Consider the following 15498-nt stretch of genomic DNA (forward strand, 5'->3'; position numbering starts at 1 on the left):
TTCAGTGTGTTTTGGGGCTGAGTCTGCTTTATTTATTTATTTATTTTTTGCAGCCTTAAAAAACGCCTGAAGGTTTGGATGTGTTTGGTAAATTTTTACACGTTTTTAAACCAATATTTACTTAATTAAACTTTGGACCTCAGTATTTCAGAAAAGAAAAATGAATAATGGTGTCCACAATCTACAAGAATAATGATAATAATGATAATAATAGTAATGAGACACGATATTTTCTTGTATAGACCGTTCACTTCTAATAAATAAAACGGTAAGAATAAAACATCAGTTTAGTAATTCAAGGCAGAGGCCAAATGCAAAGAATGGAAATTATGCCACTTGGTTTTCATCTCGGATTCTTTCATTTATTATTTACGGAAAACAGCTAAATTGTCGGGCAGCTACAACATCAGATAACTCAGGAAGTAGAAACACGGAAATATGTGCTGTAACTGCGTCACTCTACCAGTCGCCATCTTCGTGTTTCGTCTGCAGGTGAGATTAAAAACTAAACTTTCAATACCGTGTCGAGCTTATGAAGCCAGAGTTTGGTTCAAATAACCCACATCCCGTTGGGTGATGAAGGTTTTGATGCTTTCAACCCATCTTTTATGCAGGAGAGGCTCCGGGATTTCCGGTTTGTTTTGTTGTTTCTTGGAAATTGTTTTTGGACGTTGTTTCGGATAGGCTTTTTAATGAGTGAATTAACATTTTTAATACAACTACTTCTAATTAGCCTTTTAGAAACGTACGAAATCAAATACCTCATCATTATTATTATCCTTATTAGTGGATTAAGAATACGATTGCGGGGTATCCATCCACGAACGCACCGGAATCGAAAGTGTAACGAAATATGATCTTACTGGAAGGTTTAATGTTATATAGACATGAGATATTGAATTAAAGAAATGAGAGTGATTGGTAGCTTTTGCTGAAATGTTTGAAGTTGTTGAAGTTGAAGCAGTTGTGCTGGAATTGTATCGAGGCATCGAAATAAACAGTGAAACTTGCTAACCTTGCTTTGTCACAGCTCGATAAAGAAACAATGACGCAGGCAAGCGCTGCAGAACGCTCAACAAGGCTACTTATCAGTGGCGTGTCTAGAAACTTTTTGTTTGGGGGGGGGGGGGGGCAGGTAGGGGCACAGATTTGGAGAGGGGTGGCAGATGTAATTGGCAGATAATGTTAAAAAAAATCTGCCAACCGTTAACCATAATTTATTAACCCTATAAACCTAATAATCGAATGCACTTTTAACTCTTATTAGAATGAGATTTTAACCACTACAGTGCAAGGTTTTAGATACTGCATTGATAAAGTACAAGACATACAACCAGTGTGTTTTCAGTGTTTATTCAGCATTCAAGGACAGCAATATTTGTATAGTATTTTTACTGACATATAGTGCACATATGTTTTGGGAAAAAACACTTTTGAATATTAAAATATGAACATTTTTAACATACAATTTGCAAATTAGCCAGTGCCAATGCAAAACTTTATCTGCCTTTAAAAAAAAGAAGAAGATAATCTTCTTACAAACTGGTTTTTGATTTTGAAACAGGAAAAAAGTGGGGAAACAAATGAAAAGACTAACATTTGAATGAAACCTGTGCCCTCTTGATAATGTTTTCAGTATAAATTGTGCAAAAATAAACCTCTTTAACTTTTAATAAGAGTCTGTTACATGTTAGGAAGACAAGAAGTACAAAAACATTTGTAAACAGCAGCACTTGCAGTTGCAAAATATTTATGTTTTGAATGTGAACATTCATACCTACTCTATGCTTCATTAAATATTATCAGTGACTTACAATAGGTGGATCCACCTGTTACGGTGGCGGGTGGCAAAACGTGTTACAAAGTATATAAATATATATAAACAGTTTTTTAAAATTTTATATATATATATATATATATATATATATATATATATATATATATATATATATATAAATTTTAGTTATAAATATATACAAATATAATTTATATGTATAAATATATCATAAAAATATTAGATTTCATTAAATAAAAAAACATTATTAAAAGCAGGATTTTGTTTTACTTTCCAATTATGTACCACACTACATATATTTGCCTAGTTAAATTATTTATTCCCAAATATTAGGATTTGTTCCCTATGGATCGGTTGAACAATTGACAATATAATCATCCCTTCCTTGCATTTTCCTTATTCAATCTCACACATACCTTCATTTGTAGAACTCACAGGTGACAATGATGACTGCTGCTCAGTCCACCTTTCCCTGACATTGCTCTCTGCTTCTGGTTGTATTTTAGCCTTCTTAAGGAAGGAATTCTCAATATTTTGAGATCTTTTCATTCTTCCTATACTTCTGGTTGGCCCTAAAGTAATAAAGCAAAAACTTATGTCACCAACAACAACTTTCCTGATGTATGACCTTGACTAGAAGTCAGGGATGTCAAATGGACACCTGTCCTGCACGTTTTGGATGTTACCTCTACCAACATACTCAATTCAAATCAAATAATCCCCATACACCTAGTTTGTAAATGATTCTTTAAATCAGCTGTGTTGAAGTATGGGAACATCTAAAACCGGGAGGACAGGAGTCTTGAGAACCAGAACTGCACATCCCTGCATTGAACATGGCACAGCCATTTCCTGGAGTGATTTACACTCTATTCATAACATGGAGCTGGCAGATAGGATAAGTAATGAGAGAAATTAGCTAGACTGCACAGTGTAGTGTAATTGCTACCTTATGGTAAACTTTGGTAATATTGATGTATAAAGAACAACACTGGCTTATGATGAAATACAGTTAGCTGGCATGGTGATACTGCCAGTATAAACCTGCAATGAAATCTGCAGCTCCATACAGCAATGTTACGACTTGGATTATATCTTATAACTCATAACTCTCATGCTAGCTCCCCCCAGTAGCCTACTGTCTGAAATATTCGGCGGTTGCAATAATTCTAGAAGGTCCTGGAGCCATTTTTCATCCACTGTTTTTTAATTTCAAGCCATTTTCACTGTGTTGAATAGAATAGAGCCAAATTTGCTAAACATTATTTGTTTAAAATTTTTTTTAGAATTGCAGTCTGAGTTCATTAAGTGTTATTTTTTTCCTTGGTATTCTAATTTCACCGAAGTTTACTAAACTCAACAAGCTTAATATTACTTACCGGGACATTCTCTCCTCATTATCTTTCGCCCAAAAATAGTTTTCTGCGGTGCCGTGTTTCAATTCAATTCAATTCAATTCAATTCAATTCAATTCAATTCAATTCAATTCAATTCAATTTTATTTATATATCGCCAGATCACAACAAAAGTCGCCTCAAGGCGCTTCATAGATACAGAGAAAAACCCAACAATCATATGACCCCCTATGAGCAAGCACTTTGGCGACAATGGGAAGGAAAAACTCCCTTTTAACAGGAAGAAACCTCCGGCAGAACCAGGCTCAGGGAGGGGCGGGGCCATCTGCTGCGACCGGTTGGGGTGAGAGAAGGAAGACAGGATAAAAGACATGCTGTGGAAGAGAGACAGAGATTAATAACAGATATGATTCAATGCAGAGAAGTCTATTAATACATAGTGAGTGAGAAAGGTAACTGGAAAGGAAAATCACAATGCATCATGGGAATCCCCGGCAGCCTACATCTATTGCAGCATAACTAAGGGAGGATTCAGGGTCACCTGGTCCAGCCCTAACTATATGCTTTAGCAAAAAGGAAAGTTTTAAGCCTAATCTTAAAAGTAGAGATAGTGTCTGTCTCCCGAATCCAAACTGGAAGCTGGTTCCACAGAAGAGGGGCCTGAAAACTGAAGGCTCTGCCTCCCATTCTACTTTTAAATACTCTAGGAACAACAAGTAGGCCTGCAGAGCAGGAGCGAAGTGCTCTAATAGGGTGATATGGTACTACAAGGTCATTAAGATAAGATGGGGCCTGATTATTTAAGACCTTGTATGTGAGGAGCAGGATTTTGAAGTCAATTCTGGATTTAACAGGAAGCCAATGAAGGGAAGCCAAAACAGGAGAAATATGCTCTCTCTTTCTAGTCCCTGTCAGTACTCTTGCTGCAGCATTTTGGATCAGCTGAAGGCTTTTCAGTGAGTTTTTAGGACATCCTGATAATAATGAATTACAGTAGTCAAGCCTAGAAGTAATAAATGCATGAACTAGTTTTTAGCGTCACTCTGAGACAGGATATTTCTAATTTTACAGATATTGTGCAGATAGAAGAATTTTAATATCTGCATTCAAGCACATATTCTTGTCAAAAATTACTCCAAGGCTCCAAGTATCTTGTTAGATACGATATTTCTAAGATTTTCAGGGCAGAGTACAATAACCTCAGCTTTACCTGAATTTAGAAGCAGAAAATTAGAGGTCATCCAGGTTTTTATGTATTAAATACAATCCTGCAGTTTAACTAATTCATGTGTGTCATCTGGCTTCATGGATAGATAAGATTTTTGTGTCATCAGCATAGCAGTGAAAACGTATGCTATTCTTTCTGATGATACTGCCTAAGGGAAGTATGTAAAATGTAAACAGAATTGGTCCTAGCACTGAACACTGTGGAACACCATAATTGACCTCAGTGTGTGAAGAGGACTCTCCATTTACATGAACAAATTGTAGTCTATTAGATATGATACAAACAAGATTCAAGATTTTTATTTTGCCATTCGCACACAGGACCAACAGTCCATGTACACTGGGATTTGTGTACAAAGCTTTCCAAGTCAAATCACACTTTAACAGTATAACAATATAATAATATAACAATATAAAGACAGAAAAAGCAGAAGGATAGAAATAAAGTCCGGAGTGGGGTAATTGTACTATTTTCTATATACAAGAAAAAAGAAAAAACTGTACAGACAGTTTGTAGTTCTCTACCTCTAATTGCACTCATAGTATTTCACATTTTTCACAGTATTGCATGTTTGTTACACAGATCTGTTTCACAAGTCTGTTGTGAGTGTATTGCCCATTGGTCAGTGAACCGATCATACATTCAAGTGAAGTTAAGTAGTGCTGTGTTATTTTAAATGTTCTGTGTTTTTTGTTTGCCATTAGCCTGACTGTGAAGTATTCAGTGTTTATGTTTATGTTTTGCCATCAATCTGACAGTTGCGGGGAAGAAGCTATTGAAGAATCTTGTTCTGTGTGTGATGATGCTGTCCGCTCTGTTGTGTCTGAGATTGTATGTGCAGTTTTTGTGTCTGAGCTGAGAGTGAGATGGATGGTGTGAGTCCCTGATAATTCTCTCTGCTCTTTTTTTGGCAGCATTGTGTGTACAAAAGGTCCATGGAGGCAGGTTCTGTTTATATAATCCTCCCCGCAGACTTTATGACTCTTTGCAGAGCCTTCCTCTCTTTCTGTGTAGTGTTCCCATACTAGCAGTGTTGGGTAAGTTACTTTAAAATAGTAACTTAGTTACATTACTAGTTACTTCTATCAAAAGTAACTCAGTTACTTCAAGTTACTCGTTACTTTCAAAGTAACTAGTTACTAGGGAAAGTAACTTTGGTTTTACTCAGAATTCTCTTGTTAATGTGTTGCTTCCATAACTTTGCCAGTCTTCTAGCTTGCTTACTTGCCATAAGTGCACTGTGCCACCTACCAATAGAAAGGAAAAGATAATGTGCATATTTCCATGAGAGAAATCCCATGCCAGGACCGTCATTGACTGCTGCCATGATTCTAGCCTACGTCACAGCGTCATGTGCGCCTTTTACATCCAACACACAAACTGCAGTCGTGGTGCTTTGATTGTACTCAGAACTCGGAAATTCTGCCTTCTGAATAGGAAGATGTAGGTAACACCAGACTGCAGATGAGCTGCATACAGGGCTGGACTGGGACAAAAAATCGGCCCGGGCATTTTGACTAGAGACTGGCCGCCATTATAGGAAAAATCATAAAGCCTTTGAATGAAAACAAACGCTGTTGTGACAGTGATGTACACTGCTCTGATGGTATATATGCATCAATCATTTGTTGTAAGATTCAGATAATTATTTTTTAAAAGCGAGACATTTTAAATGAGAGTAAGAAAGAAAAGTATTTCTTTGTGCCCACCTCTCCCTGTTAATGCCCCACCTGGCGCCCCTGGCAAAACTTTGCTAGCTCTGCTCCTGCACAGTTACCAGCTGTCAGCTACCTAAAAACGATCCTGGTGTTATTTGTCTCTCAGAAACAGTTCATAACTTCCCTTCAACTCATCCATGTCACCTAAAAGGTAAACCTGTATCTCCATCACCTGTTCAGCTCTGATGATTCAGTAAGGACATCTCCTGGTTTCATCTTCATGTTTCCCTCTCACCAGATAACCAAACCGACATCATGACCAGCAGCTTTTTTGCAGCTGTGGCTCCAGCAAACATCAGCTGATACTAGAAATTAATATTAAATAAATTCTAACAACAGCTGATCAAGCTTAAACCTGCTGTTGTTTAACGCGACATCGGCTGGTTTCTTCTTTCTGGCGCAAAGTGGGCGATAAACAAACAAGAGAGCTGATCAGCTGATCATTGATCAGTTTTCATGATTGAAGTAGAAACGGGAGAGGGAGGGGGGAGAATGAAAGAAGAAGAGGCAGCTGTGCAGCAAAGACACAGAATAACTCCAGCTTTGTGCCTTTTTCAATGTAGCCGAATTACGGGACAAACTGTTCCTTTTCACCTCAATAAGAAACGCGTAATATTTTCTCTGAATACCAGACGGGACGGTTGGCAACTCTAACATCGTTAACATCATAGCACCGACCCAGCTGTATAGAAACTCCGTCATGCTAGCTAGTACGCAGTACGGAAAAAGTCAGAATAAAGAAAATAAACTCCACCTAAACTTGGTTTATATCTGACCCAGATAGACTGCAGGTCATAACTTCTTACCTGAAGTTCAGTTCACACTTGGACCGGCGGCCGCCTTGGGTCTCTTTTCCTTCTCTTCCACCTGCTGGCCTCCACCACTTGCTAATGTTACTGAATCTGTGGAAACTCCGCGATAGCCACCACACGAAGTAACGAGTAACGACCCTATCTAAATCCCAGTAACGACTAACGCGTTCCTGATTTTGGCATAATAACTAGTTACCGTGCTCGTTACCACAATAATAACGTAGTTACTGTAACGCGTTACTTAATAACGCGTTAGTCCCAACACTGCATACTAGACAGTGACGCCTGCGGTGAGGATGCTTTCTATCAGTCCTCTGTAGTGCCTGGGTGAGAGGGCGGTGGTTAATGGCAGCTTTCCTGAGCAGCCGAATGAAATAAAGCCTTTGCTGGGCTTTTTTCACTGTTGCTGTGGTTTGTCCTCTCCACCTCCGTCCCTTTGATGATAAGAGGTTGCAGGGGAGGGGTGGTTCTTCCTAAAGTCCAGTATTAGTTCCTTGGTCTTGTCCGTGTTGAGGATGAGGTCGTTTTCCACAACATAGACAAGAACATTGTCTACTAGAGTTCATAATCTACAAACCCATAATGTGGTGGTGCACCATCTTGCTGGAAAAACTCAGGGAACGTGTCAGCTTCAGTGCATAAAGAGGGAAACACATCATCATGTAGCAATTTCAAATATCCAGTGGCCTTGAGGTTTCCATTGATGAAGAATGGACCCACTATCGTTGTACCCCATATGCCACACCAAACCATCACTTTTGTTGTTCCAACAGTCTTGGAGGGATCCATCCAATGTGGGTTAGTGTCAGACCAATAGCGGTGGTTTTGTTTGTTAACTTCATTATTCACATAAAAGTTTGCCATCACTGAACAAAATCTTCTGCGTGAACTGAGGGTCCTGTTCCAGTTTTTGTTTTGCCCATTCTGCAAATTCTGTGCGCCGATCTGGGTCATCCTCGTTGAGATGCTGCAGTAGCTGGAGTTTGTAAGGGTGCCATTTGTGAGTAGCTAATATCCGCCGAAGGGATGTTCGACTAATGCCACTCTCCAGTGACATGCAGCGAGTGCTACACTGTGGGCTCTTGCTGAATGAAGCTAGGACAGCCACTGATGTTTCTTCATTAGTGACAGTTTTCTTGCGTCCACATTTTGGCAAATCCAACACTGAACCAGATTCTTAGCAAGCAGTTTGCTAACTGTAGCATGGGAGATGGGTGGTCTCGTAGGGTGTCTTGCATTGAAATCTGCTGCAATGACCCAGTTACTGCGTTCACCAGATAGCAACACAATTTCGATCCGCTCCTCATGTGTTAACCTCTTCGACATGTCAATGGCTGTGAACAAAGATAAACTTGTAAATAACTCATGAAAGAATAAAGTTACGTTGAAACCAAGCACACCATTGTTTTTCTTGTGACATTACCAATAAGTTTGATGTGTCACATGGCCCTCTTCCTATTGAAAAAACAAAAGTTGTATCCAAGATGGCCAACTTCTAAATGGCCACTATGGTCACCACCCATCTTGAGGAGTTTGCCCCCTCAAATACACTAATGTGCCACAAACAGGACTTTAGTATCACCAACCAATTCCATTTTATTACGGTGTATCCATATAAATGGCCCACCCTGTACATGTAAAATAATTACACCGTGACTTTCTAAATGGAGGGACAGTAGCTGCGTGTCGATATGTAAGCGTGTAAAACCTGAAGATAGTCAGATTAACAGTATTTTGTTTCTATCTGCTATTCTGCAATTCATCTCATGTAAACAATAATGTGGCGCACAGTGTGACGTGAAAAAAGGCACATCCCTTTGATGCTGCGTGACAAACTCTCTATTCCTCGTCTACACGTAACGCAAAAATGGGGTTTTAAAAAATCTCAGTTTTCAGTGATTCAAAAAGTCGTTTACATGTGGACGAAACAGCTGCGTTTTCAAAAATACCCATGTAGGTGTGGACATAGCATAAAAGAGTTAGTAGTTTATTTTCTTAGTACCTGTAATTTATTGCAGATTACTTGTATTTGCTTAATTGTTTACTAAATATTTGAGGTGTGAAATAAACCGCAATTGAGCAAAATATGTGTGGTTGGAGGTAGGGCTATATCATACCGTTCACAGTAATACCGGTGTAATTTTGGGCAACGATAGGAAAATTAAATATCGCGATAGAATATGGGTAAAACGCGCATGCGCAGTGCCTTTGTTTACATACGTACATGGCGGCGATGCAGAATGAGAAGAGCGAAAGTGGGTCGTTAAATGAAACGGATGAACCAGAATTGGATTGTTAAAATGCTGCAACTTCAGTGGTGTGGAACTGGTTTAGCTTTCGTCCGTCAGATACACAACAAAGCACTATTTTTGGTAGAGCATGCTAGCAGGCCGTCTTTATTACCCTGTTGTTTGGAAAATACGGCACACTTAAAATCAATCCTTTGATTTGTCTGAAAATCAACAGTGCCCCTTATAATCCCGTGTGCCTTATGCATGAATTCTGGTTGTGTTTACTGACCTCGAAACGATTTTATGTACACGGCGCTCGAAAATCTGTCAAATGTTTTAGTACGACTTTGCTAATCTACGAAGCCGCACCGCTTGATGGATTGTCAGAGCATTACGGCTATCGTAGGCAGGAGCCTCGCGGAGTGATACGTACTGTGCTTCAACATAATATTACCGTATTGTGTGTATAACCTCTTTTTAAGTTTTGTGTTTTGTGATATTATACATGGTTATGCTGAGGATATGTCGGTCAATTTCCACTGGAAATACCTTGTGGTTAAATTGTCAGCAAGGAATTTGCACTGTTACATTTTTATATAACTTTAATGCACATAAAAAGCAGCTGCTTGTTTAAGTGAAAATACATTGATGGGGTTTTTTGCACTAATAAAGATGTGGAGTTGTAAAGTATTTTGTCTAGTGTCAATTATATTGTCAGTTATATTGTTATCACAAATTTTCAAATGTATATCGTGATAAATAAATAGTTCGTGCGTGCGTGTGCGCGCGAGAGGGGGGCACGAACATTTTTCTTGTAAAACAAAGGGCGGCCTAGCATAAAAAGTTTGGGAACCACTGTATTATACCGATGCTTTGTCACGGCCCTCACGGAAAGGTGAACTTCAACAGAGGTCTGGTGTGGAAAGAAACCTTGGTGAATACCTAGTTATTTATTCACTCGCATGTACTGTACCAGTGTACCTGCACATGTGATGTGACAATAAAAGTGATTTGATTTGATTTGATCGTTCTGACAGGGATGGGCGGCTCAAGGTGAACGAGCGGGATGCCTAACTGTTTGGCGAGATCGACACTGAATTCTGTTCAGACCCGGAGTCTAATAAGGCTGTGCATGAGTGAACAATCTGGTGAATCTCCAAGGAGACAGGGAGTTGGAAACGGGGTTTCTGATTAGAGTTTGAGCCGCCGAGCGGGTGAAGCCTTTTCCCTTCTTAGGGCATGCGGCGATTAGGTGTTCCGGTCAGCAGTAAAAACATGCATGTGCATGGCGACGCCGCTCCCTCTCTTCTGGAATTAACTGTGACCAGCCAATCTGCATAGGTTCCGGCTTCGTGTCTGTGACGCAAATAGAGGTGACAGACTCATGTGATTGGCCAATTGGGGATGGTGACATATCCGGAAACAAGTGCGGTTGACGGCGCTGGGCAGGTTAGCAAAATATTTTTAGATAGATACGCCTCTGCCCACTTAAGCGCATGATTATGCAGTTTCCCCACCAGATACAATATTCTATTAGAGTCCGCTACAAATGTGTATGGAGAAACTCAAAAAAACTGGGTGGCTGGGTCCAGGGAAAGGGTCAGAGTCACTGAAATCAGAGTACAGATGCTTATGTATGGTTCGGACGGATCACTGGCAAGCTGTTTCTTCTGGAGTTTCCTTTGCAGTGCTTAGTTGCCGCGGGTGGTCAGTAGTAGTGTGGAGGGGTGAGTGGTCCAGGTGTGGTGTGTATGAGATCTGAAATTCCTGGCGTTCAGGCAGGGAGGCAGGCAGGTGCATGGGGTGAGTAACCCGTGAGACTGTCTGGAGGTCCAGCGTCCGGATGGGGGTTTGACAGCGGAGATTCATGTCTGGCAATCTGGCAATCTGGTGCGTGGCTATGAAAGAGAGATACAAGATGAGACAAGGTAGTTTGCGAACAAAATCACAGCGGTGGCCTGCACTAACTAGGGTTAGCTGAGAATCTGGTGAAGAGAGGTTGAGTGCGTGGCTTAATTACTCACAGGTGCGAGCAAGGGTTGGAACTGCCGGCTTGGAGGAAGAAACACTGGCACACGCCCAGACCATGACAATGTGTAGATTGTATCCAAACAATTCTCATGTTTTCTCATTTTTCTGTTCTCGTCATTTAGGAACGTGTTGGGTACCTGAAAATGTAAATTGTTGACAATTTGTGACCTAGCGTAAAATATTACGCTTAGGGAGTGAGAACGTGTTTCAGGTTGGTTTTTTTTAAATTTGTCATATGCAAGGTAGCACAGGGTCAACATTGCAATGAAATGCAATGAAATGTATTTGACAAGCAGAAGACAGTCACTCAAAAGAATGGTACAGTAGAAAAAAAAAATAGTAAAGAGCAAAAAAATAATAAGATATAGGAAAATAAAAAAAGATTTTCACATATATATATATATCTTCATCTTCAGCCGCTTTATCCGGGGCCGGGTCGCGGGGGCAGCAGCCTAAGCAAAGAGGCCCAGACCTCCCTCTCCCCAGCCACCTCCTCCAGCTCATCCAGGGGAACACCAAGGCGTTCCCAGGCCAGCCGAGAGATATAATCTCTCCAGCGTGTCCTGGGTCTGCCCCGGGGCCTCCTCCCGGTGGGACATGCCTGGAACACCTCACCCAGGAGGCGCCCAGGGGGCATCCTTACCAGATGCCCAAACCACCTCAGCTGGCTCCTTTCGATGTGGAGCAGCAGCGGCTCTACTCTGAGCCCCTCCCGGATGGCCGAACTTCTCACCCTATCTCTAAGGGAGATGCCAGCCACCCTTCGGAGGAAGCTCATTTCCGCCGCTTGTATCCGCGATCTTGTCCTTTCGGTCACTACCCACAGCTCGTGGCCATAGGTGAGGGTAGGGACGTAGATCGACCGGTAAATTGAGAGCCTCGCTTTTACACTCAGCTCCCTCTTCACCACGACGGACCGGTGCAGCGTCTGCATTACTGCAGCTGCAGCCCCAATCCGTCTGTCGATCTCCGGCTCCCTTCTCCCATCACTCGCGAACAAGACCCCGAGATACTTGAACTCCTCCACTTGGGGCAGGACCTCATCCCCGACCCGAAGTGGGCACTCCACCCTTTTCCGGCTGAGAACCATGGTCTCAGATTTGGAGGTGCTGATCCTCATTCCCGCTGCTTCACACTCGGCTGCGAACCGCTCCAGTGCGAGCTGGAGGCCCTCACCCGATGAAGCCAACAGAACCACATCATCCGCAAAGATCAGAGATGAGATCCTGAGGCCACCAAAGCGAAAGCCCTCCGCCACTTGGCTGCGCCTAGAAATCCTGTCCATAAAAATTATGAACAGAACCGGTGACAAAGGGCAGCCCTGGCGGAGCCCATCACCCACCGGGAACAAGTCCGACTTATTGCCGGCAATGCGAACCAAGCTCTTGCAACGGTTGTATAGGGATCGAATGGCCCGTAGCAATGGGCCAGACACCCCATACTCCCGCAGCACCTCCCACAGGACACCCCGAGGGACACGGTCGAATGCCTTCTCCAAGTCCACAAAACACATGTAGACTGGTTGGGCAAACTCCCATGCACCCTCAAGTATCCTCGAGAGGATAAAGAGCTGGTCCAGTGTTCCGCGACCAGGACGAAAACCGCATTGTTCCTCCTGCATCAGAGGTTCGACTAGCGGACGAACTCTCCTTTCCAGCACCCTGGCATAGACTTTCCCGGGGAGGCTGAGAAGTGTGATCCCCCTGTAGTTGGAACACACCCTCCGGTCCCCCTTCTTAAAGATGGGGACCACCACCCCGGTCTGCTAATCCACGGGTACTGCCCCTGATCTCCACGCAACATTGCAGAGGCGTGTCAGCCAGGACAGCCCTACAACGTCCAGAGCCTTCAGGAACTCGGGGCGGACCTCATCAACACCAGGGGCTCTGCCACCAAGGAGTTGTTTAACTGCCTCAGTGACCTCGCCCCCAGAAATTGGCGGGTCATTCCCCTCATCCCCAGACTCTGCTTCCTCCTTGGAAGACGCGTCAGTGGGATTAAGGAGGTCCTCGAAGTATTCCTTCCACCGCCTGACGATTTTCTCAGTCGACGTCAGCAGCGCTCCGCCAGCACTATACACAGTGCAGGTAGAGCACCGCTTTCCCCTCCTGAGACGCCTGACGGTTTGCCAGAACCTCTTCGAGGCAGTCCGAAAGTCTTTTTCCATGGCCTCTCCGAACTCCTCCCACACCCGAGTTTTTGCTTCAGCCACTGCCCGAGCCGCATTCCGCTTGGCCTGTCGATACCTGTCAGCTGCCTCCGGAGTCCCACAGGCTAACCAAGCCCGATAGGACTCCTTCTTCAGCCTGGTGGCTCCCTTCACCTCTGGTGTCCACCATTTGGTTCGGGGATTACCACCACGGCAGGCACCAACCACCTTGCGGCCGCAGCTCAATGCAGCAGCTTCGGCAATGGAGGCGCTGAACATGGTCCATTCGGACTCGATGTCCCCCGCCTCCCTCGGAATGCTGTTGAAGCTCTGCCGGAGGTGTGCGTTGAAGATCTCGCGGACTGGGGCCTCTGCTAGTCGTTCCCAGCACACCCTCACTACACGTTTAGGTGCACCAGGTCTGTCCAGCGTCCTCCCCCGCCACCTGATCCAACTCACCACCAGGTGGTGATCAGTTGACAGCTCAGCCCCTCTCTTTACCCGAGTGTCCAGAACATATGGTCGCAGGTCTGGTGATACGATTACAAAATCGATCATCGACCTACGGCCTAGAGCGTCCTGGTGCCACGTGCACTTATGGACACTCTTATGTTCGAACAAGGTGTTCGTTATGGCCAAACTGTGATTAGCACAGAAGTCCAATAACAAAGCACCGCTCGGGTTCAGATCAGGGAGGCCGTTCCTCCCAATCACGCCCCTCCAGGTCTCGCTGTCGTTACCCACGTGAGCGTTGAAGTCTCCCAGCAGGACAACAGAGTCTCCAGGCGGAGCACCTTCCAGCACCCCCCCCAGGGACTCTAAGAAGGCTGGGTACTCCGAACTGCCACTCGGCGCATAAGCGCAGATGACAGTCAGGACCCGTTCCCCGACCCTAAGGCGCAGGGAACAAACCCTCTCGTCCACCGGGAAAAACCCCAACGTACCGGCAGCTAGCCGAGGGGATATTAGAATAACCACCCCAGCCCGCCGCCTCTCACCAGGGGCAACTCCAGACTGAGACAGAGTCCAGCCCCTCTCCAGGAGACTGGTTCCAGAGCCCAAGCCGTGCGTAGAGGTGAGCCCGACTATATCTAGCCGGTACCTCTCAACCTCACGCACTAACTCAGGCTCCTTCCCCACCAGAGAGGTGACATTCCATGTCCCTATTGCCAGTCTTGGCAGCCGGGGGTCAGTCCGCCAGGGCCTCCGCTCCTGGCTGCCACCCGGCACACAATGCACCCGACCCCTATGGCGCCTCCTGCGGGTGGTGGGCCTGCGGGAGGATGGGCCCATGTCTCCTCTTCGGGCTGTGCCCGGCCGGGCCCCATGGACTAAGGCCCGGCCACCAGACGCTCGCCCTCGGGCACCCTCCCCGGGCCTGGCTCCAGGGCGGGGTCCCGGTAATCCTATCCCGGGCGGGGTAAACTGTTCCCTCGGTGTTTTTTTCATAGGGGTCTTCTGAATCGCTCTTTGTCTGGTCCCTCACCCAGGACCAATTTGCCATGGGAGACCCTACCAGGGGGCAAAAGCCCCCAGACAACATAGCCCCTGGGATCCCTGGGACACACAAACCCCTCCACCACGATAAGGTAGCGATTCACGGAGGAGTATATATATATATATATATATATACAGTGGGGCAAAAAAGTATTTAGTCAGCCACCGATTGTGCAAGTTCCCCCACTTAAAATGATGACAGAGGTCAGTAATTTGCACCAGAGGTACACTTCAACTGTGAGAGACAGAATGTGAAAAAAAAATCCATGAATTCACATGGTAGGATTTGTAAAGAATTTATTCGTAAATCAGGGTGGAAAATAAGTATTTGGTCACCTCAAACAAGGAAAATCCTTGGCTCTCACAGACCTGTAACGTCTTCTGTAAGAAGCTTTTCTGTCCCCCACTCGTTACCTGTATGAATGGCACCTGTTTGACCTCATCATCTGTATAAAAGACACCTGTCCACAGCCTCAACCAGTCAGACTCCAAACTCCGCCATGGCCAAGACCAAAGAGCTTTCGAAGGACACCAGGAAAAGAATTGTAGACCTGCACCAGACTGGGAAGAGTGAATCTACAATAGGCAAGCAGCTTGGTGTGAAAAAAATCAACTGTGGGAGCAATCATCAGAAAATGGAAGACATACAAGACCACTGATAATCTCCCTCGATCTGGGGCTC

General features: G+C 44.1%; 1 protein-coding gene across 2 annotated transcripts in view; it reads left to right on the top strand.

The window, feature by feature from the left end:
- The first annotated feature begins 441 nt into the window (after nt 1–441).
- LOC146521500 (outer mitochondrial transmembrane helix translocase-like) overlaps nt 442–15498 on the top strand; it is a 92029-nt gene continuing 76972 nt past the window's right edge. Inside the window, exon 1 of one of the 2 annotated variants that reach the window (XM_085155129.1) lies at nt 442–492. The gene's annotated coding sequence lies outside the window, so the exon portion shown is untranslated. The remainder of the gene's footprint in view (nt 493–15498) is intronic. The other variant, XM_085155130.1, reaches the window with a different exon arrangement.

This window comes from Neolamprologus multifasciatus, chromosome 3, assembly GCF_963576455.1.
Source record: "Neolamprologus multifasciatus chromosome 3, fNeoMul1.2, whole genome shotgun sequence".
NCBI classification, from domain to species: Eukaryota; Metazoa; Chordata; class Actinopteri; order Cichliformes; family Cichlidae; genus Neolamprologus; species Neolamprologus multifasciatus.